Source organism: Scyliorhinus torazame, chromosome 12, assembly GCF_047496885.1.
Source record: "Scyliorhinus torazame isolate Kashiwa2021f chromosome 12, sScyTor2.1, whole genome shotgun sequence".
NCBI classification, from domain to species: domain Eukaryota; kingdom Metazoa; phylum Chordata; class Chondrichthyes; order Carcharhiniformes; family Scyliorhinidae; genus Scyliorhinus; species Scyliorhinus torazame.
Genome location: NC_092718.1, coordinates 47456229 through 47484145, shown reverse-complemented (window position 1 = coordinate 47484145; position 27917 = coordinate 47456229). Strand labels below are relative to the sequence as shown.

At 44.7% G+C, this 27917-nt stretch overlaps 1 long non-coding RNA gene across 1 annotated transcript; it reads left to right on the top strand.

Annotated features, from left to right (window-relative positions):
* On the top strand, positions 1–26929 carry LOC140387166 (uncharacterized). Its single transcript, XR_011933753.1, has 3 exons — positions 1–282; positions 22841–22874; positions 26449–26929. It is a non-coding gene; the product is annotated as an uncharacterized lncRNA (long non-coding RNA).
* Positions 26930–27917: the final 988 nt, after the last annotated feature.

Below are 27917 nucleotides of genomic sequence, written 5' to 3'. Positions count from 1 at the left end.
ACTAAAAGCAATCTCAAAACTTTCTTGCCAGAACTTTTGTTTATGAAGTTCCAGTGACGGCCGTACATTTCAAGAAAGACAATAATGGTTGAGTAGCAGTGGATACAAAGGAGGAATGCTAAAACAGGCAACCTCAGCCTTCTTGCTGGACTAGAGAAAGTGCCCCAGTGATGAAGAGAATATTAACGAGTTGCTGGTTATCTTCAGTGACACAACTTTGTTATGAAGGTTGAAGGTGCAGAACATTTGGTGATGATTTACAAGTCAGCATTCTCCTCATCAGTAAGGAACTTCTGCAAGATTGGCAAAACTCGGTGGGATGGTGGGGGGGTGAGGAGGGGTCGGGGGGGGGGGGGAGCGGGTGGTGGGGGGGGGGGTAAGATTCTGTGTCTTGCCAGTCTGAGCTTCATTCAGTAGCAACTCTGAACCATGTGTCTGATGCTTAGCACTGTTAAAAGTGACATTCCCTGTTTTGATAAAAATGCAAACCTACATAGGTAGTCTGAAGTCATAATGCAAAATAAACTCTAATAAGATGACTATTCATCTGTCAACAGATGAAGAATCCGTGTGCTAACTGTACTGAAACAATCATTCAGTAACATATACTTTCAAATTTTGATTCAGTGATGAATTTTATTCCTTTAACATATCGATGAAAATAGACAACCTGAAGCTTGGTTGCAAAAGCAGTAACCAACCTGCCCCATGTTTTGCGGCACTGGAGGCGGCTCTTCAGCGGGATTTACTGACCCCACAGATTTACTGCTGACGGTATTTGCCTTTTCGCCAGGAATCCTGTGCGCCGGCGTGGGACCCAGTTATCCCACCGCCATGAATAGATCTCGCTCAGCACCTCATTCAATAGAAAATGCAGAGAACTTTAAATGGCCACATAATGCCCGTACCCAGTCATTTAATCGTGCTGTCATGCTGCATCTTACTTACATCACCAATTGTTAAAAATATTTTCTGAAGTAACTGCTTCCTATCAGCCTATATCTCGTTTCCCCCAAAAATATGTCTTCAAGCATTACATCTTATTTCACGAAGAAGGCTTCGAGGGGAGCTCTATCCGATCCATATCTTCTTAACCCCATTCTAAAATGTTAAGTTAACGAGTTTGTAGAAACTGCTTGACCTGAATATTACGTAAGTGACCTTAAAGTGGATCCATAACATGTTTCACATTGGTTATTGTGACTTATGCTATTAAAGTTCCATCACCCCATTTTAAGTGCTGACAAAATTGTACATTTTTTAATTTTAATAGTGTAAAAGCAAATAGTACAAAACACACCTGCGATTTGTCACAGAGATTAGAAAATGGTGCAGCAAAATCCGAGGGGTTTGTGAATCCGTAAGTAGAGGTTGGTGAGAGGGCTCCCATATGTGGGAATGTGAGAGGCCTGTGATGCGTTAAAGGGGATGTAGTGTGGATTGGATGTTGGATTGTTCTGCCATCCTATGATGAAGAATATTGAAAAGGGAGATACTGCAGCTTTCAGGAAAAGCAGAGTCATAACAATTAGAGAAAATTAAATGTAAGAAGGGAAATAGCAACCATCAGAACACCATCACTTAAAAATACCTCTATTGATAAAATTGGGACAATGACATCTCTTGGCTTAAGTTTGCCTGACTTAAAATGTTTTATCTCATTTTTAAAATATAAAGCATCTGTCAATCTGACAGTCAGCATACTTAATCCATCGGCCTGCTTGAAACAATGAGTCACTGTTTGGCTTTAGATGGAGGCACTGAAAGAGAGCATAATTTCCACTGATAGGGTCGACTGTGAAATCACTCAAGAATGATTCATAAAGGGAGACCACTCTGGTCGAAAAATCCAGATTCCTCTATCAGCTTGTCCGCAGTTCTGGTTTTAAAGAGAGAGGGGGACAGTGAAAGAGAGGTTTGTAAGGAGTAACTAAGATTAATGAAGGAACCAGCCTGCTAACATGCAATCATTCTGTTAAAAAGCTCCTCAAGCTGCCTGTGTGAGGCGGGCAAGAATATAGAAGACATTCTTTTTTTTGGGGGGTAGTACAGAAGAACAGAGCAGGGGGGCCCCACAACCAGAACCTCTGTGAGTAACTGGTTGTCAAGTTCACCCATTGAGAAATGATGGGGTCAGCAGATCTGAGGGGTTAGCACCATATGCTTCAAATCCAGGCGAGTTCTGGCATGACCTCCGCAACCATGCGGAGGGGGTTGGGGGTGGGGAAGGGGTGTGCTGTTGGAAGGAAATGCGCCAGAACAGGGAAGGGAGATGCAAGGGAAGACATGTTGCAAAAAATGTAACAGTCCAGCCAAAAAAAACAGTTGAACTGGCATATCTTTAATTAATAGCCGGCAGTATCGAGCCTGAACCTACAAAGACACAGCTTGCATGCGACAATGCTTATCCCAGTGTTGTAGTTCAACATTTTGTTTCTCGTATATCCGGTACATAGATTTGTTTAAAAGGCTCATGACATTATCATGTGACAAGTTTCATGTTAGCAGCTTTTCATGATAATGTTGATTTTAAGTGAATGGGAGAGTTAACTATTTTTGGTCTGGGCTGGTGATCATGGCAGTAGTCCGCATAGGCATCAATGAATTCTGGCGAAGATTTCCTCCATAATCTAGCGGGAGGGCAGGAGGGGAGTGGAATGTTCCAGGGTGAACACATGAAGGGACAAAGAAATAGAGGTAAGCAGGGATCGGGGAAAAGGGGACATTAACTTGAAGGAATATTTCAACTAGACAAATGGTGAGAGTCACAGCCACTTATGCTCCCCGTGGTTGCTCACCAATCCCACTGGGACGCAAAGGGTCACTTTCCCCGAAAGCAAGAAATAAAAAAGCTACTTTGAAATGCTTTCCACATCCTGGGGGAAAGTCATTTCTAATGTAAACACAGCTTCAAATGGCAATGTTGCTGTACAGGACTTGAACCCGACTCTACTGATGATCTAAAGCTCTCATTCACATTATATCTATTTGACCGACATTATGGGGTCAAACAGCAACTTATCCACAGGAACTGGGGAACCACATTCCCAAGTAAATGGGGCTTTGACTGAGGGAAAAGCTCCCACACTTCACCTCGGACAAGGCCTACTGGAAAATCTTTAGAAAAGTTCACCATACAGCAAACAAATTAAACAAGAGACAAGGCCGAATCGGCCCTCATCACACTGTGGTTATTGTGAATTTGCCTCTGTGATGAAGTCAGCCAAATAATTCCTCGCCATTCACCACAGTAAATTTAAAATTGGAACAGAGCCCAGTGTATATGAACCATAAACAACAAAAGCTTGTAGCTAGGTTTTTGGCCCTTTGGTTTATATGTAGATATTCACCTTTTTCCTCTGAGAATTGCATTTCCTTTTGCAGCTCCCAAATGACACAAGTGTTTTCCCTTCATATACACAACTACTTTACTATCAACTGTGAATACAAATACTTCTGAATGAGAGAAATACGAGGGAATCAGAATCTAAGTCTTTGCTTATATTGCCCATTGAGTAAGCAACAAAAAGCGTGACCTTGTATATTTACAGTTCATGATGCAGCCATATTTCTCAAGGGGTTAATTATTCTGTGTTGTGGAAATGCATAAATCCATCAGGTGAAGGCCTCCATCCAGGGATCGGGCGTGAGGAGCAGCAGGAAACAGGATACTTCTATTGCAAAACAAGACCCTCCACTTCAAATTAACTGCTGCCAGTATTATATTTGCGCATCATAATGGAAATAAACAAATGGCTAATCTTGAAGATCAAGTCAAGGCACAGAGGTTGTGTGCTTGTGGCCTGCTCCCCCTGGTGGATAGAAGTTAATCTCGAGGCACTTTGAGGAATTTAATGTTTTTTTGGAATACGCATTTCAACACACCAGTCTCACGCTGCATAATTATAGTAAACAGATGTGTACTGTTACTTTTAGTTTAGTTCTAGGGTACAGCCAAGAATTCACAGCGAGAAATAATTGAAATTTTTCCCCAGTAATTTTGTTGTGCATTTACAACTCTTCACGTTGCTTGTGAACCAATGTAAAGCATGCGTCATAAAAGGTGTGTGGCAGTTTTCACCCTGAGAGAGTATTCAACATTGAAAGGATGGTGCTATCAGCCTTTAAATGGGACAGAATTAAAGTTTAATGTTCATTGTTATGCCTCCCGTGCCTCATTTTTCTTAGTTAAAACAACCCTGTCCTGCTGGTGGTTGGTGAAAAAAGATTTGCCACTAATTTCTTTGAGCAGAACCTTATAATACTGTTGTTATTTAACAGAAAACTATATAAAAATTTGTGTTAATGATAACATCGTTTTATTACAAAAAATAACTTAGCTAAAAATGTTTTAAAAATGTAATCATAAAGGCCGGCTTCCTATTAATATATTTTTATTGCTATCAGGACAAATGTTTCTTCAGCCAGATTTTCCATGGCACAGCCACAAATGATCTTCAATTAGCAACAGATTTAAGCTCATTATTGCAGTGCTTTAAGATGTATAAAAGATGTATCCATCTGCGCCTTACACACAAACTCACTGATGTGTTAAAAGTTTAAAACACACACTGAAAGTTGCCATTTCTATAATATACCAAGGCTTATACCAAGGGGGGCCAGGTTAGCTCAGTTCATAGATCACAGATCATAGATCAAAGAATTTACAGTGCAGAAGGCCATTCGGCCCATCAAGTCTGCACTGGCCCTTGGAAAGAGCACCCTACTTAAGCTCACACCTCCACCCTATCCCCGTAGCCCAGTAACCCCATGTAACCTTTTTGGTCACTAAGGGACAATTTAGCACGCCCAATCCATCTAACCCATACATCTTTGGATTGTGGGAGGAAACCAGAGCATCCGGAGGAAACCCATGCAGACATGGGGAGAATGTGCAGACTCCGCACAGTCAGTGACCCAAGCCGGGAATCGATCCTGTGACCCTGGAGCTGAGAAGCAACTGTGCTAACCACTGGGCTACCGTGCCGCCCGCAGTTGGCTAGACAATTGGCTAGACAGCTGGTTCACGATGCAGAGCAAGGCAAGCAGCAAGGTTCAATTCCCATACCAGCTGAGGTTATTCATGAACCTTCTTAACTTTGCCCCTCGCCTAAGGTGTGGTGATCACTACCAGTCAGCTTTCCCCCTCAAAGGTCATCTGGGACTATGGCAACTTTACCTTACCTTATACCATGGCGTAAATTTAAATTTTGGACAGTTTCCTTGAAATTGTTATTGAGCTGAAATATTATGGGATGAAATTGTAAACGGAAGCCAGTTTTATAAACTAGTTAGATTCCTCCATACTGCGTCACATTCCAGTCTGAATACATGAAGAGGTGTAGGATATTGAGCTCCTTCAGCCTGCTCCACTATTCGATTAGATTATGGTTGATTTTCACTTCAACTCCATTTTAGCCACTTTCTTCACTTCCCTAGATACTCTCTCACTTCCCAAAATTCTACTGATGCCTGTCTTGAAGGCGCCAGTCATCCCAGTATCTACAGCCTTTGAGGGAGAAATTTCCATTGTTCTACTAAACTTTGTATGGAGAGTCATTCCTGCTTTCGTTCTTGACTGAGCTGGCTCTAATTTCAAGATTATATTCACTTGTTCTTGATTCCCCGACCAAATAAACAGTTTATACCCTAGCAAGCCCTTCACACATTTCAAACACCTCGATCAGATCAAGGGGTGGCATGCTGGCACAGTGGTTGGCACTGCTGCCTCACCAGGGACCCAGGTTCGATTCTGACCTTGGGTGACTGTCTGTGTTGAGTTTGCACATTGGCCCGTGTCTGCGTGGGTTTCCTCTGGTGCGCTGATTTCCTCCCGCAGTTCAAAGATGTGCAGGTTAGGTGGATTGGCCATGTTAAATTGCTCCTAAGTGTCCATAGGTTTGATGGGGTTACTGGTCTTTCGAAGGGTCGGTGCAGACTTAATGGGCCAAATGGCCTCCTTCTGCACTGTAAGGATTCTATGATTCACGGGAATACAAATCACATTTATGTAACCTATCATAATTTTGTGTAAATCAAAAATATTGTGGATGCTGGAAATCTGGGGCGCGATTCTCTGACCCCCCACCGGGTCGGAGAATCGCAGGGAGCCGCCGTGAATCCCGCCCCCGCCGTGTCCCGAATTCTCCGCCATTGGAGATTCGGCGGGGCGGGAATCGAGCCGCGCCGGTCGGCGGAAATCGCGCCGGTCGGCAGGCCCACCCTCGGCGATTCTCCAGTCCGCGATGGGCCGAAGTCCCGCCGCTGTCAACCGGCGTGGATTGAACCACCTTTTGAATGGCGGAACAAGGCGGTGCGGGCGGGCTCCGGGGTCCTGGGGGGGGGGGGGCGGGGCGATCTGGCCCCAGGGGGTGCCCCCACGGTGGCCTGGCCCGCGATCGGGGCCCACCGATCCGCGGGCGGGCCAGTGCCGTGGGGGCACTCTTTTCCTTCCGCCTTTGCCATGGTCTTTACTATGGCGGAGGCGGAAGAGACCCCCTCCACTGCGCATGCGCAGGGATGCCGTGAGCGACCGCTGACGCTCCCGCGCATGCGTCGCACGGCAAAGTCATTTCTGCACCAGCTGGCGGGGCACCAAAGGCCTTTCCCGCCAGCCGGCTGGGCGGAAATCAGTCCGGCGTGGGCCTAGCCCCTCAAGGTGAGGGCTTGGCCCCTCAAGGTGCGGAGAAGTCCGCACCTTTGGGCGGCGCGATGCCGGACTGATTCGCGCCGTTTCTGGCGCCGGTCGGCGGACATCGCGCCGATTGCGGAGAATCCCGCTGCTGAAGTCAAAACAGAAAGTGTTGGAAAAGATCAGCAGGTCTGCCAGCATCTGTGGAGAGAGAAACAGTTCATGTTTTTTTGAATATGAATTTTCTCATATCTCTCTATCTCAATAACATTCCGTTCTTATTTAACTCCGTCTGCCCTGGTATCGGTCTGGTGAATCTGCACTACGCCCTGTACACCACCCTGTGGTTCAAAACTGAATTCAGTGATGCAAATATTCCTGCAAAGCATCACGGGCCGGATTCTCTCACCCCACGCCGGGTCGGAGAATCAGCGGCAGGCGTGAATTGCGCGACGTCGCCCCGACTCCGGTCCGCCGATTCTCCGGTGAATGGCGAATCGGCGCCATTGGCTCCGGCATGGTCAGCGCGGCGCCTGTCGGGGCCGCTCTACTCGGCCCCCCCTGGCAATTCTCCGCCCGGGATGGGCCGAGTGGCCGCCCAAAAAAGCCCGTGGCCCGCCGGCGCCGTTCACATCTGGTCTTACCCGGCGTGGCATCCATCCTGTCTGGGGCGGCCTGGTGTGGGGGAGGGTGGGGTCTGACCCGGGGGGAGGTCCTCCATTGTGGCGTAGCCCGCGATCGGGGCCTACTGATCGGCGGGCTAGCCTCTCGTGGTGGGGGCCTCTTTTGCTCCACGCCGGCCCCTGAATCCCTACTCATGTTGTGTCGGGGCCGGCGCAGCGAAGGAGGCCACTGAGCATGCGCGCATTCGCGCCGGTCGCAGTGCCTATGCTCTCATTCGCGCCAGTCGCAGTGCGCATGCGCAGACGTCTCCGCAGCGCCCATTTGACGTCGTTATCGGCAGCTGGAGCGGGGTGGGTCGCTCCAGTGCCGTGCTGGCCTCCCGTAGGGCAGAGGATTGCTACACTTAGCGGTCCGATGACGCCGTCTTTAAACTCTCCAGTTTTTACAACGGCGTCAACACTCTGCCTTCAGATGGGAGAATCCCGCCCGTATCTCCAATTGATAACTGGTTTAATAGTCAGCTGAGGTCAGGGGCTCACCAGCTGGGAATCAATGACCAAAAGTTCATCTTAAACCATTCTAAAGCATGGGCCTGGATTTTTGCCACAATGGGGAGACACTTCCCATTTCATCAGGGGCAGAATTGTGGGTGGTACGCATTTTGGACAGGCACAGTTTACGGAGGCAGCTGACTATTTCAATCATTATATGCCTCCACAGCAGTCAGATTTTGGTAGACCAGGAGTATGAAATCCTCAGTGTGCAGAGTAGACCAGGTAAGAACTAGTCGAAACTTTGTGGATTAATTTGAAAGGCCAAGAGGTAAAGTATGCATTTGGAACTGGTCCTGGGACATTATTGGGGAGGTAGGGTGCCCTTTGAAATGGTTAAAATTAGGCCTGAATGTGCATAAAATGTGCATAAATTGTCAAGCTCTTTGGAACTGTCAGTAGACCTGCCAAACGCATCTGTCTAATGTAGCTGTCATGCTGTCAAGACTTTTAACAGTCCTACCCTTTAAATCTTTGAAAATAAGTGTTTGCAGTGTAAAAAGGAAAAATCATTTCACTTTATTTCAAACCGTCTGCTTTTTTTTTCATTCATGGGATGTGCTCATTGATGGCTGGGACATTATTAATGGTCCATCCCTAAATTGCTACTCTAAGCCTGAGGGCTTCCATTACTGGATTAGTGCTGCATGACTGTTGATTTCACAACCACACATTGTTACAATAGGGTGCCTTCCATTTCACAGTTTAATTGACAGCTACAAGTAGTTATAGACTCTTTGACGTGAGTTTATAAATTCCAGTGCTTGTTGTTGTAAAGGATTGTGCATTTAAATGAAATGTTTGTGGCAGCAAAACGTAATGTAGATGAAGGAATGTAAATGTAGTAACTTTTTTAAGAATGAGAGTGTTTTTTCAAGATAGTAAAGTCTGCAATAAACACTTACTTTATGTAACTTTATTTTACCCCATTTCTGAATGGGCTCTGTGGGCTGCCCATGGTGGATACTGAGTGAGTTGGCATGATAGGTATAAGAGTGGTTGGTAGGGCGATGGATAGCCTTGTGTCCACACTAAGTTGTCATGGGGCTATAAAGGGGTACAGCAGTGGGTACTGGGGCATAGCTTGGAATTCAGGGCATGAAGGGCCATGGAGGTGGGATCAGGCCATGAGGTGACATGGATCAGCATTGATGGGGCATGGGGAGTGCACAGAGGATGTGGGGGTGATGTGTGAGAGCTGGAGGGATAGCTTTATATTTTTTAATTAAATTTTGAACATAGTGCTGGGGACCCAAAGTAGGCCTTCCACCCATCCATACCTCTGCACCCGGCATCCTCCTCAGTACTTCGAGAGTTTAAGAAGGGAGGAAGGCAGAAGATAGGAAATAATAGGTCAGTTAGCCTGACTTCGGTCATTAGTAAGATTTTAGAGTCCATTGTTAAAGATGAGTTTGCGGAGTACTTGGAAGTGCATGATAAAATAGGACTGAGGCACCACGGCTTCGTCAAGGGGAGGTCATGTCTGACAAATCTGTTTGAGGAAGTAACAAGGAAATTAGACAAAGGAGAACTAGTGGACATGATTTATTTAGATTTCCAGAAGGCATTTGACAAGGTGCCGCATAGGAGACTGTTAAATAAGTTAAGAGCCCATGGTGGTAAGGGTAAGATCCTGGCATGTATAGAGGATTGGCTGACTGGCAGAAGGCAGAGAGTGGGGATAAAGGGGTCTTTTTCAGGATGGCAGCGGTGACTAGTGGTGTGGTGTTGGGACCACAACTTTTCACAATATACATTAATGATCTGGAAGAAGGAACTTAAGGCACTCTTGCTAAGTTTGCAGATGATACAAAGATCTGTAGAGGGACAGGTAGTATTGAGGAAGCAGGCGGGCTGCAGAAGGACTTAGACAGGCTAGGAGAGTGGGCAAAGAAGTGACAGATGGAATACAATGTGGAAAGGTGTGAGGTTATGCACTTTGGAAGGAGAAATGGAGACATAGACTATTTCCGAAATGGGGTGATGCTTCGAAAACCAGAAGCACAAAGGGACTTGGGAGTACTTGTTCACGATTCTCTTAAGGTTAACGTGTAGGTCCAGTCAGCAGTTAGGAAGGCAAATGCAATGTTAGCATTCAGTCAAGAGGGCTAGAATACAAGCCCAGGGGCGAGATTCTCTGACCCCCCGCCGGGTCGGAGAATTGGCGGGGGCTGGCGTGAATCCCGCCCCGCCGGTTGCCAAATTCTCCGGCACCAGATATTCGGCGGGGGCGGGAATTGTGCCGCGCTTGTCAGCGAGCCCACCCCAGCGATTCTCCGGCCCACGATGGGCCGAATTCCCGCTGCTGGAATGCCAGTCCCGCCGGCGAGAATCAAACCACCTCTCTTACCGGCGGGACCAGGCGGCTTGGGCAGGCTCCGGCATCCTGGGGGGGGAGGGGGCGATCTGGCCCCGGGGGGTGACCCCACGGTGGCCTGGCCCGAGATCGGGGCCCACCGATCCACGGGCGGGCCTGTGCCGTGGGGGCACTCTTTTCCCTCCGCCTCAGCCATAGCCTTCACCATGGGCGATGCGGAAGAGACCCCCCCACCCCTGCGCATGCGCAGGGATGACGTCAGCAGTCGCTGATGCTCCCGCGCATGCGCGGACTTCCGCCGGCCAGCGAAGTCCTTTTGGCCCCGGTTGGCATGGTGCCAAAGGCCTTTCCCGCTGGCTGGCGGCGCGCCAACCACTCCTGCGTGGGCCGAGCCCCTCAAGGTGAGGGCTTGGCCCCTAAAGGTGCGGAGAAATCCGCATCTTTGGGGTGACCCGACGCCGGAGTAGTTCCCGTCACTCCATCCCGCCGGGACCCCCCGCCCTGCCGGGTAGGAGAGAATCCCGGCCGAGGGATGTACTTCTGAGGCTACATAAGGCTCTGGTCAGACCCCATTTGGAGTATTGTGAGCAGTTTTGGGCCCCATATCTAAGGAATGATTTGCTGGCCTCGGAACTGGTCCAGTGGAGGTTCACAAGAATGATCCCTGAAATGAAGAGGTTGCCGTATGAGGAACGGTTGAGGACTCTGGGTCTGTACTCGTTGGAGTTTGGAAGGATGTGCAGGGATCTTATTGAAATTTGCAGGATACTGCGAGGCCTGGATAGAGCGGATGTGGAGAGGATGTAGGGAAAACTAGAACCAGAGGGCACAATCTCAGACTAAAGGGACGATCTATTAAAACAGAAATGAGGAGGAATTTCTTCAGCCAGAGGGTGGTGAATCTGTGGAACTCTGCCGCAGAAGGTTCTGGAGGCCAATTCACTGAGTGTCTTTAAGACAGAGATTGATAGGTTCTTGATCAATAAGGGGATCAGGGGTTATGGGGAGAAGGCAGGAGTGTGGGGATGAGAAAAATATCAGCCATGATTGAATGGCGGAGCAAACTCGATGGGCCGAGTGATCTAATTCTGCTCCTATGTCTTATGGCCTTATAGTCTTATGAGAGTCACCTGCCCCAACTTCTAATCCCTTGGAAACAAATAAAATGCCACACAGTTTGCAAGCATTTTGTGACAATTTTACTTTATCCAAAACTGCCATTTATGAAATAAATGTTATGGCCAGTAGGCAATGCTTCAGAAATCTGGCTTCTGCTCTCTGATATCCCTAGACCACTCTGCCTTTCCATCACTCGCTTTATTTAATCACTTTGCCAAAACCTATCCCCTTGATAAAATATTTGGCCTCCTTCTCCTCATCTCTCATTCCTTGGTTCAGCTTTTGTTTACCACAAGACGATCTGAGCTCTCTGAACATCAGTTCATACTGAAACATTTTTTTGTGTGTTTTGTTAGGAAATAATATATGCGTACATTGTACAGAGGAGATTTGGCAGTGAAATGGTTAATGACTTCAATCAGTTCAGAATGCTGAACCCTTCTTAAACTTTTACTGGACACATTTCCCATAAATGTCACTGAAAGAAAAGACAGTAACTGATTACAATTCGCACTGAATTGTTTTGTTAGTTTGCCAAGTAATTCTAACCATTTTGACCAGGTACTGTTTTTCTGACAATGTGTAAAACTGTGAGCACTTTGATAATTATAAAAGATGCCTCCATGTCCATGAAATAAAGCTGACTGGCGTTTGACAGCCCTGTCTCTCAAAGATGGTTCAGAGACACGCTGAGGGTTTCGGGCCTGTCAGCAGCTAGGTCCTGACCTGCAGGTCTGGGAGTGCCAGTGTAACATGACCTGACACCAGGTGTATGCCCAAAGGGCTTTGAGCTGGGAAGCTAGCACTAACCCACTCTCCCTAACCATCCAGATCCCATTAGCTATTCAACGTTCACATTCTTTGTTTTGATAGGTGTTTGCTATTTTGACTGAACCACACACAAGTGCCTTTTTGTTTTACTTCAATGTATCAATTCATTGGGGGAGGAAATGAGGCTGCATGTAAAGCACCGTTTCATTTGCCACACAGTAATAATCTACATTTGATTATCTCGTGACATTACATGATGTATGACTTGCATATTGGCAGGGAAAATTTGTCCGAAAAATGTTCTCAGAATTAGTTGTAAGAGAGCACTGGTGATTAAGCATGAGTAGAAAAGGATGATCTTTCACAGGCATGTTTCGCATCAGGCAAGATTAACTTTTCTAACCTATAGAACTATCTCTAAATGGCTACTGATAGCAGGCAAGGAACACTGGGTTTACTTGTAATAGTTATAAGGGAATGTCATTTTGCAGAAGCATTAGAGTCATACAAGTACATGATTTCTAACAGCCTGTGGTTGCTTCCATTTTAGTTTAATAGACTTCAAAACTTTTTGCCCAGAACCTAGTTGGTAACAGACATTTTATGGCACTTCTCCTGCAGTGACATCACCAGCAAGAGGTTTTGGGGGGATGGGGGGGGGGGGCGGGGGTCATCACCGTGACCCCAGGAGTTACAAAGCAGAAATTAAACCATGAACAGGGAGATGGCTGAAAGATATCAGTAAGCATACAGAGAGCTCCCTCTATATTCAGGAGCATGGGAAGGTTTTAATGAATACAATTCTCCGTTAAAATGTCAGATTGATTGAATTACAAAATGTTGCAGATTAAATCATAACATACACAGATGCAATTTTCTTTAATCAGGGAATTTGACAATAACATTATTCATGATTTAATAAATATTAAAGACATTGCACTCCGGTGTGAAATATGAATAACCCTGAATTTGAATGCAATTTCCAAAATTTCAAGGCTAGAGTTCAGGTTTTAGATAAGACAGGCATTACTGAGTAGGTGTCAGCTACACGAGTTATATCCATTTGTGTCTTGATCATAATACTGAAAGGATACAGAGTTTTTAATATTCTACGCGATTAATCATTGTGTACGTAGTGATCGTATAAGTGAATAAAACAAGCAAGGCAAAGGTTGGGAACTCTGCAATGGATGGCTCCTCTCTCGACTCATTGTGAAGGTTTCAAGTCAGGAATATTATGAAATACTCACCACACACCTGGATGGGCATAATTGCAACAACACTTAACAAATTTTATTCCAGCCCCAGTTAAAGGATTTGATAGGATAGATAAGCAAATTATTTCTTTTGGTGGAATAGCCCAGAAATAAGGGCACAATGTTAAAGTTCAAGGTAAGTTGCATAAGATTGTTTTCATTATTCCTTCAGAGGGTGTGCCAACACTGGCAACGCCATTTCCCATCCCGAATTGCCGTTCAGAAGGTGGTGGTGAGCCATTTTCTAGAACTTCTGCAGCCCATGTGCTGTCGGTATATCCACAGTGCTATTAGGGAGGGGAGTGTTTTTCCAGGATTTTGACCCAGCGACAGTGAAGGGACGGCAGTGTAATTCCAAGCCAGGATGATGTCTGGCTTGAGGGGGAACTTTCAGGTGTTCCGATGCATCTGCCGACCTTGTCCTTCTTCACTCAAAGGAGAGTGGAAATCCGTAACTCCATCCTTAGGCTTAGCCAATTAAAAATGTCAAAATTGAGATTGATTTCCCTCTCTGCCCTTTCAGTCAATATCCAACTTTTTTGCCACTGCTGCACTGTTGCTGCAGGGTTGAACTGCAGAAACTCACCAAGCTTACCTTGCAAGCATTTCCCAACCCTCTGTTCTCTATTGTAGATAAGGACAAAAGAGCAACAACTTCATCGAGGCACCATCATCGGCAGGTTCGCACATCTTAACTTGGACAAATATTGCTGTTCTTGCAGTGTCATTGGGGCAAAAGTCCTGAAATATCCCACCTTACACCATTGTGGGAACCATCGTTTCTAGGTCCACAGAGTTTCAAGTGGAATGCCACAACCCCTGTCCCAGGTAAATAGGGATGGGCTCGCCTAATTGCCCAGATCATGAAAAGACTTAACAATTACTAAATGGATCTGATGTTGTCCATATCCAGAGTATCCTATGCCATTTTTCAATCAGCAGAAATACTAGAGCTGGATTTTGCCAGGAAGTCTGGGGCACAGATAATGGGCACGAAAATTGGGGGGGGGGGGGGAATCCTGTTTCACCTAATTTAGGAAGTCTCATCTGCACTTTAGGAACCTTCCAGCAGCCAATTATATGCTGTCAGGGCTCCCATCCCTTTAACAGACAGGACAACACCTCCAAATGCTGTCAACCAATCAGAGAGGTCTCAGCAGCGCCTTTGGGAATGGTGACCACTGCTGGAACTGCATCCAACTGAGAAGAGGCTGTGAAAGATGTCACCCTCAGAACAAGGGAAGTTGGGTCAAGGGTCAGCAGGGACAGTCAGGGCGAAGCAGGGAGGATGTTAGTGAAGGCAGGGGGTGTTTTGCTATGTGGGTGAACACTGCCACTGGGCGTCTCCTCCATGGGACACAGTGCCTGACTAGGAGGATTATTTACAGGTTCCTGTCTGTTAGCTGCTCTCTCGTTAATGTAAGTTTCCTTTGACTGCATTCTTCCTGCTGAAGGGTAAGTTGCACAGTAACAATTAAGCTGCCCCCTCAGCTTCTGGCCAGTTGAAAGAGAACTATTTCCACCATCAAATCGCTAACACTACCAATGTTGGAATGCTCCCTGAAATATTGATGTAAGTGGGTAGTACTGCACTTGGACACAAGCGCTTTGAAACTGCTTTTATTTCTGAATTCACTGGATACTGGTAGATTGGTATTCAGTATCCACATGCAAAACCCTATCCTGTTAAATCTGTTTGGTACTGCAGTGGTGGGCTCTTAGATCTATGGAGATCTGGATCTGCCATTGGAATAAAGGGGATTTGGCGGTATAAATGGGAGTAACCAGCTCAGGAATGCTGGTTCTCCCAGGATCCAAACTGAAAACCTGGCAATAAAAAAGCAGCTCAAGGCAAAAGCAACCAAAGAGGTTTCTGAGGGATGTCATAAGAGGCAATGTAAATGCAGGGTAGCAGGGTGAACCCCTCCTCCAGCCCTCGAATGGCGAATTATTATTTTTTTCCGAATGCAGGAACGGCCGAATTGCTCACCCATATCTCCGCCTTCAATGCGGCTGTATTAATGTGACTCAGAGCAATCTGTTCATTACATTTTTGCACTGCATCATTTTGGAACACTAAGTTCCATTGCTCGATTTGAAGGGAAGTGAGTAATACCGCATAGATCAGGTTGAATGGGAAGCTAATCACTCAGTCACAATGCAACATTCTGTACTCTTTTAATGTAGCTGAGGAATAGCTCTTAGAACGTACTCCAGTACACCTGACTGTGTGAAGGAAGGTTACATGTCCTGACTCTTTCGGCCTCGCCCTTGTTTTTCTACCGAGGTGTTGTCTGAAATCTGGTCAAACCTGTGAGCAGCACCTATGCCCTCCAGGGCAAGCCTGCCCCAGGGCTCTAAAATACGCTGACATGAAAATACGTGTGTGCTCACACAGAAAGAAGGCTTCCCTGCCTTTAATATTTCGACCTCCGGAGTTGCATTACTATAATAATTCAAAGGAGGAAAAACCCCACTGAAAGCATAATAACATTTCACTTGATGCTAGAAAAAATAAAGCAGATAATTTACGAGTGGACCCTTGCCTCAAGGAACCACAACAGTATAGAGTATAAATGTTCAACAGATTATACCCTCTATCACCGCTCTAAAAATGGTTCCAAAAGGCCTAAAGTCAACACGGCACCAAAGTTAAATATACATTTTCTGATTCCTATGTTTTATGCAAGAGAAAAGTGAATTGGCTCCTAATTAAATTTAAAAAAACATGACCTTTTTTTAAACTCCGCTTTCTTGTCAGTTTGAACTTCCCCTCAAATGATTCACTTCATGTGAACTTGCGGCTGAAAGAGATTTGTGATTCTGCAAGGCAATTTACAGGCCACATTTGTTCCACAAACCATGGCCAAATTTTTTCTTGTGATACATTTTCGACTGGCTGAAAAGGTCCCATTCCCATATCTCCCAAGGGAGGATAATGTCGATAAATATTGCTGAAAATGAGACATTTCTTTGTCAAATCTTTTGGTCTTGCACTCATCATGATATTCTCAAGAATACAATGTTATGGAGGTCAACCAATTTATACAAAATTGCCATGAGAAGAGAGTGCTGACAGGTTGGCAAGTGGACGCTGATTGATAGAGGTGTTGCCATGGAAAATGCACCAGTTGATGGTGACTGACAGTTAAACCAGGCAGCGTGACTCTGATTGATAAACATATTGCCCTGAGGAATGAGCCAGAGAATGGCTATCACTTATTTTGTTTAGCTGAAACAGGTGCAATGTGTGTACATGTTCATTCTGTCTGCAAAGAACAAGGTCCTGTGTATTAATATATGTAGCTTTCAGTGCATGACAAAGTGCCACACTGTGAGCCTGACTGACAAGCTTAAATTGATTGAGGGTTATTTAGCAAATGTTGTCCAATCACAGAAACACATCTAATGCTGGATGTTATGTTTTGCAGTTTTCATGCATGAGCTGGTTGAGTATGATCTGTACTAGCCCATTGTGAACAGTGGATATGATGTGCCAGTCTTTGGAACATATGGCCTAAATACCTGGCATCAAACTGGCACTGCAATTCATATACCACATTACTCATTGGTGTGATACCATAGTGACTGGTAGTCACCATCAACTCCTGCATTCTCCATGGCAATGTATGTACCAATCAGAGTCCACTTGCCAACCAATCAGCACTCTTTTCTCTTACAGTATAGATGTCCCTTACATTTTATTCTTATGAATGACCTGATGAGTGCAAAACAATAAACTTCAACAAAAGAGCAAGAGAACAAGTCGTTACTCAACAAAATGGAAAGAATGCAAACAAAGCAACCTAATGTTAAGGATGGAATCACTCACCCAACAGTGATGCAGAGTCATAATACTTTGGCAGTAATCAACGCAAAAACGGATCACAATTCGGAGAGAAAGACTTCCACATTACACAGGAAGAACTTAATATGTAGAACGATGAAACTGTAGGCTCATGCAGATGAGGCCTGATATCCAATCTAAACAGTAACAGGCCAAAATACATTGATGCGTGCTGTCATCATGCTACCTGAACAACACAAGCTAGATTTCAAAGAAAAAAGCAAATTACTGTGGATGCTGGAACATGAACCAAAAATAGAAAATACTGGACAACCTCAGCAGGTCTGACAGCCTATGTAGAGAGAGAGCTAACGTGTAGGGAGCTAACATTCGAGTCTGGATGAAGCTGACAGGTGGCTTTGACAAAGAGTCATCCAGACTCGAAATGTTGGGTGCGATTTAACTAAATGGGAACAAAGTCCTGTAGTGGGCAGGTTTAGTCGCATGTTACCCAGTGCTCGCAGCGCCGAGAAATACAATGTTATAAAACAACACTTTCATTAGATAAGGGGCCTCAGTGGGGAATGCACAGCCGAGGCCGCACATGGTCCCGTTCTGGGCCCTGGGGAGCTCCGCTCGCCAGAACTCCTCAGTGTAGCAAGAGATTGGGAGCCCCCAAAGCAACCCCCACATCAGCTGGCAGTGCCACCTGGACACCTTGGCAGTGCTATCTGGCAATGTCAGGGTGTCTGGTTGGCATTAGCACTACCAGGGTACCACCCTGCCTAAAGTGCATGCACCTGGGCCTCCAATCCCCTGGGATACACCCACAAGTGTCGGTCCTTCTGATCCCCGGTTGTTTTTGTTTTTTTCTCAACAAATATACTTTATTCATAAAATCTACACTAAACATTACAGAATATTTCGAATTGTCTTGACTGTACATTTCCATCAGAGTTACACATTCCCTTGACTTTCTTCCATTCAATTTTGATAACATGACACACATATCACTCTTTACATTACAATTCCTTCTTAAATATTTACATTGTCATGTTTCTTTTATACATTGGAGTGTTAGTGACCCAGACCGAGGGGGGTTTACACTGTACCCCGCCCCTCGGTGTACATTTGCTGGAAAGGCCTTACACAGTGGTCTTTCCCCATTGCGCCTTGGCGGCAGCTGCCCCAAGCTTGAGTGCATCCCTCAGCACGTAGTCCTGGACCTTGGAATGTGCCAGTCTGCAACACTCGGTCGAGGACAATTCTTTGCACTGGAAGATCAGCAAGTTTTGGGCAGACCAAAGAGCGTCTTTCACCGAGTTGATGACCTTCCAGCAGCAGTTGATGTTTGTCTCGGTGTGTGTCCCTGGAAACAGTCCGTAGAGCACAGAGTCCTGTGTCACAGAGCTGCTCGGGATGAACCTTGACAATTTTGTTTTTAATTCAAAAAAATATACTTTATTCATAACATTTATCATAAATATTACAGAACATTTTGAACCGTCTTGACTGTACATTTCCATCAGAGTTAGACATTGTTTTGACCTCCTTCCATTCAATTTTGATAATATTATACACATATCACTCTTTACGTTACAATTCCTTCTTAAATATTTACATTGTCATGTTTGTTTTATACATTGGAGTGTTGGTGGCCCAGACCGAGGGTGTTTTACACTGTTGCCCACCCCTCAGTGTACATTTACTGGAAAAACCTTACACAGTGGTCTTTCCCCATTGCGCCTTGGCGGCAGCTGCCCCAAGCTTGAGTGCGTCCCTCAGCACATAGTCCTGGACCTTGGAACGTGCCAGTCTGCAACACTCGGTCGAGGACAATTCTTTGCACTGGAAGATCAGCAAGTTTCGGGCAGACCAAAGAGCGTCTTTCACAGAGTTGATGGCCTTCCAGCAGCAGTAGATGTTTGTCTCAGTGTGTGTCCCTGGAAACAGTCCGTAGAGCACAGAGTCCTGTGTCACAGAGCTGCTCGGGATAAACCTTGACAAATACCACTGCATCTCTCTCCAGACCATCTTTGCAAAGGCACATTCCACAAGGAGGTGTGTGACCGTCTCATTTCCCCCACAGCCACTCCGAGGGCAGCGTGCATTGGCACAGAGCCTTCGGGTGTGCATGAAGAATCTGACAGGGAGGGCCCTTCTCACCACCAGCCAAGCTAGGCCTTCGTGCTTGTTTGAAAGTTCTGGTGATGAGACGTTCTGCCAGATGACTCTGGCAGTCTGCTCAAGGAACCATCCAACGTCCTCCACAGTCTCCTTTCCCTGAGGGCCTCGAGGACATTACGTGCTGACCACTGCTTCATTGCCTTGTGGTCAAAGGTGTTTTCCTTCAAAAACTTTTCCACAAAGGACAGGTGGTATGGCACGGTCTAACTACTTGGAGCGTTCCGCGGCAATGAGGCCAGGCCCATCCTTCGTAACACCGGGGACAGGTAGAACCTCAGTATGCAGTGACACTTGGTGTTTGCATACTGGGGGTCCACGCACAGCTTGGTGCAGCTGGACACAAAGGTGGCCAACAGGATGAGGGAGGCGTTGGGTACGTTCCGTCCTCCCTTCTCCAGAGTTTGTACATGGTGCCCCTTCATACCCGCTCCATCTTGGATCTCCAGATAAATTTGAAGATGGCCCGGGTGACTGCTGTGGCGTAGGGTCGGGTTATGGGCCAGACCTGCGCCATGTACAGTAACACCGAGAGTACCTCACACCTGATGACCAGGGTTTTGCTCGCAATGGAGAGTTGCTCCCTCCGGCCCAGTTTCTGTCTTACCTTGGCTATGCGCTCCTCCCAGTTTTTGGTGCACTCCCCAGCAGCTCCGAACCATATCCCCAGCACCTTTAGGTAATCTGACCTGACAGTGAAGGGGACAAAGGACCGGTCGGCCCAGTTCGCAAAGAACATGGCCTAGCTCTTGCCACGGTTGACCTTGGCTCCCGAGACAAATACCACTGCACCTCTCTCCAGACCTTGTACTGAACAGCTCTTGCCCGAGGTCTCTGAGGAGGAGATCGATCCCACACCTCGGGTATCTTGGGAATCTGCACATTAAAGTGAGACTAGCTGTCTTGCTTTAATATGTAGATTTGCTAAAAAGTGATCCCACCTACAGTGGGAGAGATTTACATCGCAACGTCTCACGAGATTGCGTTAGGTCTTGCGAGGCGTTGGGAGCAGTGTGGATTCCGGAACGGGGTCTCCTGGCTTCTGTCGGCCATGCTGCGCCATGGCAAACTGCCTTTTGGGTGCAGCCCCTTAGCTGCCTTCTCTCTCCACAGATGCTGTCAGAGCTGCTGAGATTGTCCAGCATTTTGTCTTTTTGTTTCAAGGTAAATTTCTCTCTCTCTTTATAGTCGTCCACTGATTTACATCCTTCCTGTTTCCAAACTCTAACTCCTTGCTGGAGATCAGGTTAACATTTCAAAACTAATTGAAAGAAAAAGAATGTGAGGTGGTCTTGCTGCACTTTCAGTCTCTCAAATGTGCTGACAAATTTGCTGTTGAGTATTCTCTAGATCCTCATTTCATTATTCATCCCCTGTTGAAACAGACTTTCCCAATGCTGGGTCAGTTAATCAAATACTTGTACAGGTGAAATTCCCATTTATATAGAATTGCCTCTTTAAATGAATCATGTTTTAAATCTTATCATTGAACTTAGTTGGCAAAAAGAATCAGATATGACTTACAACTGCCAAGCAGTTTTATGTTGCATCACAGTTAATGATGCTGAATAATAAGTTGTTTAAACAACAGTTTTATATGCATTAGAATGCATGTGGCAAGTCTGTGACTCAGCATTTCTCCAACCAAGGGAAAATATTGAATGCATTCAAATGCAGCACATGTTTAGCTTGGAAAAAAATAAATCAAATTTCCTCATTTTCGTCTGACTTTCCCTGTAGTAATTATTTTAGTCCCTGGGAGGAGTAACACATTCGTCCTAGTGATTGACTAATTGCAACGTTACATACTAGCATTAAAAAACGTTTCAGTACCAAAGTAAGTATTCAATAAGGCCATAATTGCAAACAGGAGATTCCTCCCACCTTATGCTTAGGTAAATATATACACTGTAACCTCGCCAGTCTAGAAATCTATAGTTCACTACAGCAATTGGGTGGAAACATTTTGAATAGACCCAAGGGACTCGCTTTTTAAGTATAAATAAGTATAAGTATGAAGTCCCAGTACCTTTTAGTAAAGTACTTTGGGAATGGAAGCATGGAAGATACAGGATGGGATTTTCCAGTCCTTCCTCCAGCAGGTTCTTTTTGAGAATCCCTACAGTGCAAAAGGAGGCAATTTGGCCCATCGTATCTGCACTAACTCACCCAACAGCACTCCACCCAGATCCATTCCCCCGCCCTATTCCCGCAATCCCCCTCATTGGTCATGGTCAACCCTCCTAACCTGCATATCTTTTGACACCAAGGGGCAATGTAACATGGCCAGTCCATGTAACCTGCACAACTTTGGTTTGTGGGAGGAAACCGGAGCGCCCAGAGGAAACACATGCAGTCACGAGGAGAATCCAATGCAGACAGTCACCCTAGGCCAGAATCGAGCCCGAGTCCCTGGCGCTGTGAGGCAACAGTGCTGACCACTGTATCACCATGGGATGTTCCGGCCTCGCCAAAGGCGTCCTACCGCAGCAGGTCGGGCAAGCCACACAAGAGCTATAGACATTGGAGGGACCGGAAGATCCCGCCAGCGGCCAATCGTGAGGCACCTGTCCCACGATAAACATACTGCAGGGATGTGGAAAATCCCACCCACGAAGTTAGATAGGTAAAACTATTTCATGACTGCTTGATAATGCATTATCACTGTTTACCTTTCAAGTAACTATTTATATCTACTGTCTTTCCCATTCACACACTTTTGGTTGGGCAAACTAACCTCATCCTATAACCCAGAAAATTCCAAAATCCAGAAATTATTTGGCCCCAAGAATTCTGGACAGGAGAAGTTACAGCGTATTATAGCAGTAGTCATCTTAGAACAAAGAACAATACAGCACAGGAACAGGCCCTTCGGCCCTCCAAGCCTGCGCCAATCACGTGTCCTATCTAGACCAACCACCGTATCCTTCTATATTCCATCCGTTCATGTGCCTATCCCGATAAGTCTTAAAGGTCGTTATCATATCTGCCTCAACCACCTCACTTGGAAGTGCATTCCAGGCCACCACTGCCCCCTGTGTAAAAAGCTTCCCCCGCACATCTCCACTGAACCTTTCCCCCCCCTCACCTTGAACTCGTGCTCCCTTGTAATTGTAATTTCCGCCCTGGGAAAAAGCTTCCAACTCTTTACCCTATCTATACCCCTAATAATTTTATAAACTTCTATCAGGTCGCCCCTCAGCCTCCGTCTCTCTAGGGAGAACAGTTTATTCAATCTCTCCTCATTGCTAACGACCCATTGCCCCCATCCCTTAATAAAATGAGCACTTTGTAGGGCCTCTGTAAATTGTGATTGTTCTCAGTTGTCTTAAAACAGTTTCCCACAAAGATTTGGTGCTCCACAACTGGATTAGTGAATATTCGGACATTAAGACCTGTTAAGTTACTTGCCAACTGTGCAGAATGTGCGGCAGCACCATTATTATGGGTCTCTCATGATTGGTTGCTTTTTTTGTTTTGTCATCACTAACCAGTCAGACCGAGAAGAAAGTGTGGAGTTCAAAACTGCAAATTAAAACTATTTCATCACAGGATTAGTTAAGATGTGAAATCAATGTTTCCCGTTTGTTTCTCTTTTAGATGGAACAGAAAGCTGCTTCTTAGCACCAAAATGGTACGATTGGCTGAAAACTTAAATGGCAACAATGGTATTTCTTTGTGACTGACTGACTTTCTGGTTCATCCAAACATCTCTGTTTTTTTTAAGTCTTTTATGGCTCGGAGCAACAGCTGATTCCTGAGAGCTTTGTCAATGGAAGTTACCTGTCTCCATTTGAATACATCTTTCTTACAAGAAAATATGTACATGATAATTCTGCAGTTAATAAATGAAACATCTTTTCAGCATTATATAAAGATATTCTCAGTCTGTGATAATGGATCACTGACATTGCCAGCAATCTGTAACTGTTAAATTCCTACTGCAAGAACAACAAAAGGTATATTGAACAGTCGTTTCCAAAATGATGGCATGCAAGTAAATTAGTTCTGGCACTTGCTACTGTGCAGGAAATGGAACTATTCTAAACACTTGCTCAGCTCAATCTGTAAAAATCATGTATAGCTCATAATATCTGGCTTTTTTTGTCGCATTGAACATATCACATGCATTATTTAGTTCACTTTGGCAAGCCCACGATGGAACACAGAGACAAAAAAAAAAACATTGGAAAAAGAGAGATGAGGGGCGGGATTCTCCACTCAATATATAAAATATAATTAAACTGTGGACTTTGCTTTCAGGACCTGGACAAGTTAAATTATTATAGAGATGGCCTAACAGCTTTACATATAGGGCTGGATTCTCTGGTCCCCTAGCCGTGTGTTTCTCGGCTGTTCGCTGGTGGAGGGATTCAGTACTCCCACTGCTTGTCAATGGGATTTCCCTCTGAAACTACCCCACGCCACGGATGGGGGTGTGCTGCCAGCGGGGCCAGAGAATCCCGCCGCCAGGAAACAGCCAGAGAATCCCACCCATGATTTCTGTGGACACTGATAACTTTTAAAAAGAAAGCAATCCCCATAAAGGCAATGGAAAGAAAACCCACTGGACAACATTTCACTTCTTAAAACCTTTACTGTAACAAACAAAATAAAGCCAACATAATTCAAACATTAATTAACAGATACATTACATTTACCAAAATGTTTTCCATTTGCTCTGCATCTCCCCTACAATTTTGGTCGCTGTCCATTTTGTGTCAAATAGCCAAACAATTTTCAGATACTCTCTCAAACATTATACTGTTGTCTACTGTGTGTCGTGTAACCTGTTGTTCGCACTGCCATGTAACTGTGCTGAGCACCGAGCTTTTCAAGCTAATGTAATCATCCTTTTGGCCACAAAAATCATTCTCTTCTTTATTATAACTGTTAAGTTTGCATTTCATTTCATTCTATGCAGTACCCCAGCTAACCTCAACCACTGTACAAATACAGCAAAGCAACAAACAAAACATGGTAGCTTTGTAATAAACCATCAAGCTCAAGTTTACCTGCAGAAATGGAGATCTACAAAAAAAGTTATATTTGCATATAATAATAATTTTTATTAGTGTCACAAGTAGACTTACATTAACACTGCAATGAAGTTATTGTAAAAATCCCCTAGTCACTACACTCCGGCATCTGTTCGGGTACACAGAGGGAGAATTTAGAATGTCCAATTCGCCTAACAAGCACGTCTTTTGGGACTTGTGGGCAGAAACCGGATCACCCGGATGAAACCCATGCAGTCACGGGGAGAATGAGCAGACTCCGCATACACAATGACCCAAGCCGGGAATCGAACCAGGGACCCTGGCGTGGTGAAGCAATAGTGCTAACCGCCGTCCTCTTTCAGATGGAAATATACTTTGCCTGCACAGAACCTACAAAACTGTCATCTGTGAAGTGCACTCAGTGAGATACACCTGATTAAATTGGGGTGGGCGTTAAGGGGATGTGAATAAAGCCAATGTTATGTTGACCATAAGTGTAGAATGTTTTCATTGCAGATAGCAAGAGACCAGCTACTTAATTTGGAAGAATGGGTGTTTCTGTCAACTCATATTTGCAATGGAGTGGAGGAACTTGAAGTTTCAGTCTCAAAATGCAAGGCTACAGCACTGTTTGGGGCTTGTTGTTCCTTTCAACACAAGTTGTTAACATAATTGAGAGCTCCATCTAGGAATCTGTGTTGGTGGCATTTGGCCCAGACAATATAATTTATCCAATCCCTTTTTAAGTAACATAACTAAACTGCTAGGATTCTCTGCAGGCAAGTTTAATCCCTGCTGTTATCTGAAAAATGCATGAGATCACAATAGATGGTTAAGCCTGTGTTTAAATGTTCTTCAATATATTATAGCAGAGTGTCCTTTGGAGTTTGATTTTTTAAATGTTTTCCTAATGCAAGGATATTCTTTTTCACGTATACATGCACTTATTGTTGCCTTTCTCCAAGGCCAATTAAGGTTGGGCAACAGATTCTGGATTTGCCAGAGGCACTCACATCCCATGAAATAATTTTTTGAAAAATCGGAGCAGATACAAATAGAAATTCAGTTAAATTTCTTCCCCTGCCTCCAAAATATTGCTTATTCCTTTTATTTCCAAATGTCTTTCTGGTGGCATCTTGCCTTTTTCATGCACGGCATGTTTAAGTTATGTGGAGGGGAAGGGATTTGGACAGAGAGAGCAATTATGGGAGTGTAAGACTCTGCTAGTAAGACTTAAATTAACACTTTCCTCACTATTATAGTGTAATTTCAAGAAAGGCTACTTCATGACAACCACGGTATACTGAACTGGCGCCACTATCTCATAACATCATGGATACATTTCAAAAAAGATTTGACTCACCAATGCTATGTACTTAATATCTGTATCGGCAAAATGGTTCACGTACGCTATGGTGGTGGGGAATCTGAGAAGCCACCAACACATAGTAATTGTATTGCCTGTGATTTACCAATATATTTCACTTAAAGCTTCAGGTTCTTCCCCTACCTGTGAGCACTTGAGAAAGCATGCTTAGTGAAGAAGGAATCAAATTTAATTCATATCGTTCCTTTACAGTTGTGAGATGCATCATAGTACGTCACAGCCAAATAAGTATGTTTTGAAGCATTGCTTTTGTAATGTAATAAAATTCTAAATTACTGTATAGCATATGAAATGGTTGTAGAATATTTTCAAAAGTCTCAGATAAAACATTATTCTTAAGGATTAGCCCATGTTGCACACAAAAAAACGGAATAAATTCCGTTGAACTAAGAACTAAAGAACATTGTTAAAAATGGGCAGCAAGCTTGCATGGAAATTGAAGAATAATTATGCACCTACACCTCGTGGATGTTTATAAGTGTATGTAGACAAGAAGGTTACTCTCAGGCTTATTTGGGATATGATTAATTGGTGTCCCTTCACGTTTCTTCTGGACTTTACTGAGAATGTCTGGTGAAGTCCCCTGAGCAAGCTCTTGCAATGTCACTTTGAAGAGGCTGGGGACAGGTAGGCTGTGTTTATGAGAATATCAATTATTTGATCTATAATTGATTATTTGCAGGATCATCTAGTTTCAAACATATGTAATTGTTATACCCTCTGAATTGTACACTTTGTTGTGAACAGTTTATTTATATAGGTTAAGTCCTCAACTACACTCCACAGATATCTAATTTCCTGTTTCCTCTTTGCTTTGACAGAAGTGTTTGGTTACTGAACTCACAGAGGCTCTTCTGGGGAGAAAGCAATCCAATCCACAGAACCAGTGCTCACATAATGTGTGCTTCAATGGGCTGCAATCTAGCCACTGAATGTCACTACATTCTGGCTATTAATATAAAATTACACTGTGCTCTATCCATTTTTGCTAAGGTCACAATGTGGGAGGTATTTTACCAAGTGGTCTCCGAGGGCTGAAGGAGTTTGCTTACCATAGATGTTTGCAAGCACTGGCCGAAATGTATCAAGGTTGTATTACACAGCTCAGGGGCTGAAAGGACACCGTCGTGAATCTGAACCGATATAAACTCGAGAAGAAAGCAGCTTTGTTGGGACCTTGGGAGCCTTGTCATATCTGGGAAGGCCCAAGTAGTTTTACGCCAGCTTCTCACACACATCCTGTCCTCAGCATTAAAGTATTCACAATCTAGCTGAACGGCAACATTTAACCACTTCATTGCCTTATATATTGAAAATAAAGGTTTCTTCTTTTGGCTATAATGGTCTGTTTATTCCGACAAAGCTTCTTAAAACCAATTCAGAATTAGGTAAGAATACAATAGTTTTATTGTTAAATATGAATGCACATACATAGGCAAGCTGCATCAGGTAAAACAAGCAGGGAACTTAAAATAAATTACGTTGTGGATGGACAAGTAACCTAACAGTGAAAATAGACCAGTTTCTACAGACTCACATTATTAATGACAGTACATGCAAGTCCATGGGTGATCATCCCTTTAAACATAATTTCCTGAGCATTATAGGCTGGAATTTCAACAAGTCCCGAAAGACATGCTGTTAGGTAATTTGGACATTCTGAATTCTCCCTCTGTGTACGCGAACAGGTGCCGGAATGTGGCGACTAGGAGCTTTTCACTTGGGACAATAAAGATTATTATAAGAGTATGATAACACTTCTCCCAAGATTTTTATCCAATGCACTTCCAGCCCTGCAAGCTTCCGACTCAAACCCCCAACCAATCTCGACGTCAGATTCCCAGACCCTTCCCTCCTCCTGATCCTGCTGTCCGACCAAATTATCTGCCTGGAAATTGGAGCCTGAACCCTGTGTGAGATCCTGCCACAGCACCATCTAATTCGCGATGAGGGATGGACCTCATCACTTGGATGTGGGATACTAACACTTTATGGGTAAGAAACCCAAAAATAGACAAGCTTGAATTTCCATGCTGTGTAAGGTGTGATTACATTCTTGAAAGCATTAATTATGTATTTGAAATAAGGATGAGAGGCATTGCCTGGACTGTCCCTTTCTCTTTACCCAGTTTGAAGTGGAACAATTTTCCAAGGCCCACTTTTTCACATCTGCTTCTGCTTGTGAGGTGCACCCAATTCATTTCCCCCATTGTCTCTGCTTCCATTCAACTTACATTATGGTCTCACTGCTGGTATACAACTTCTTCCTTTTCCCTATTTGCAGATAAAT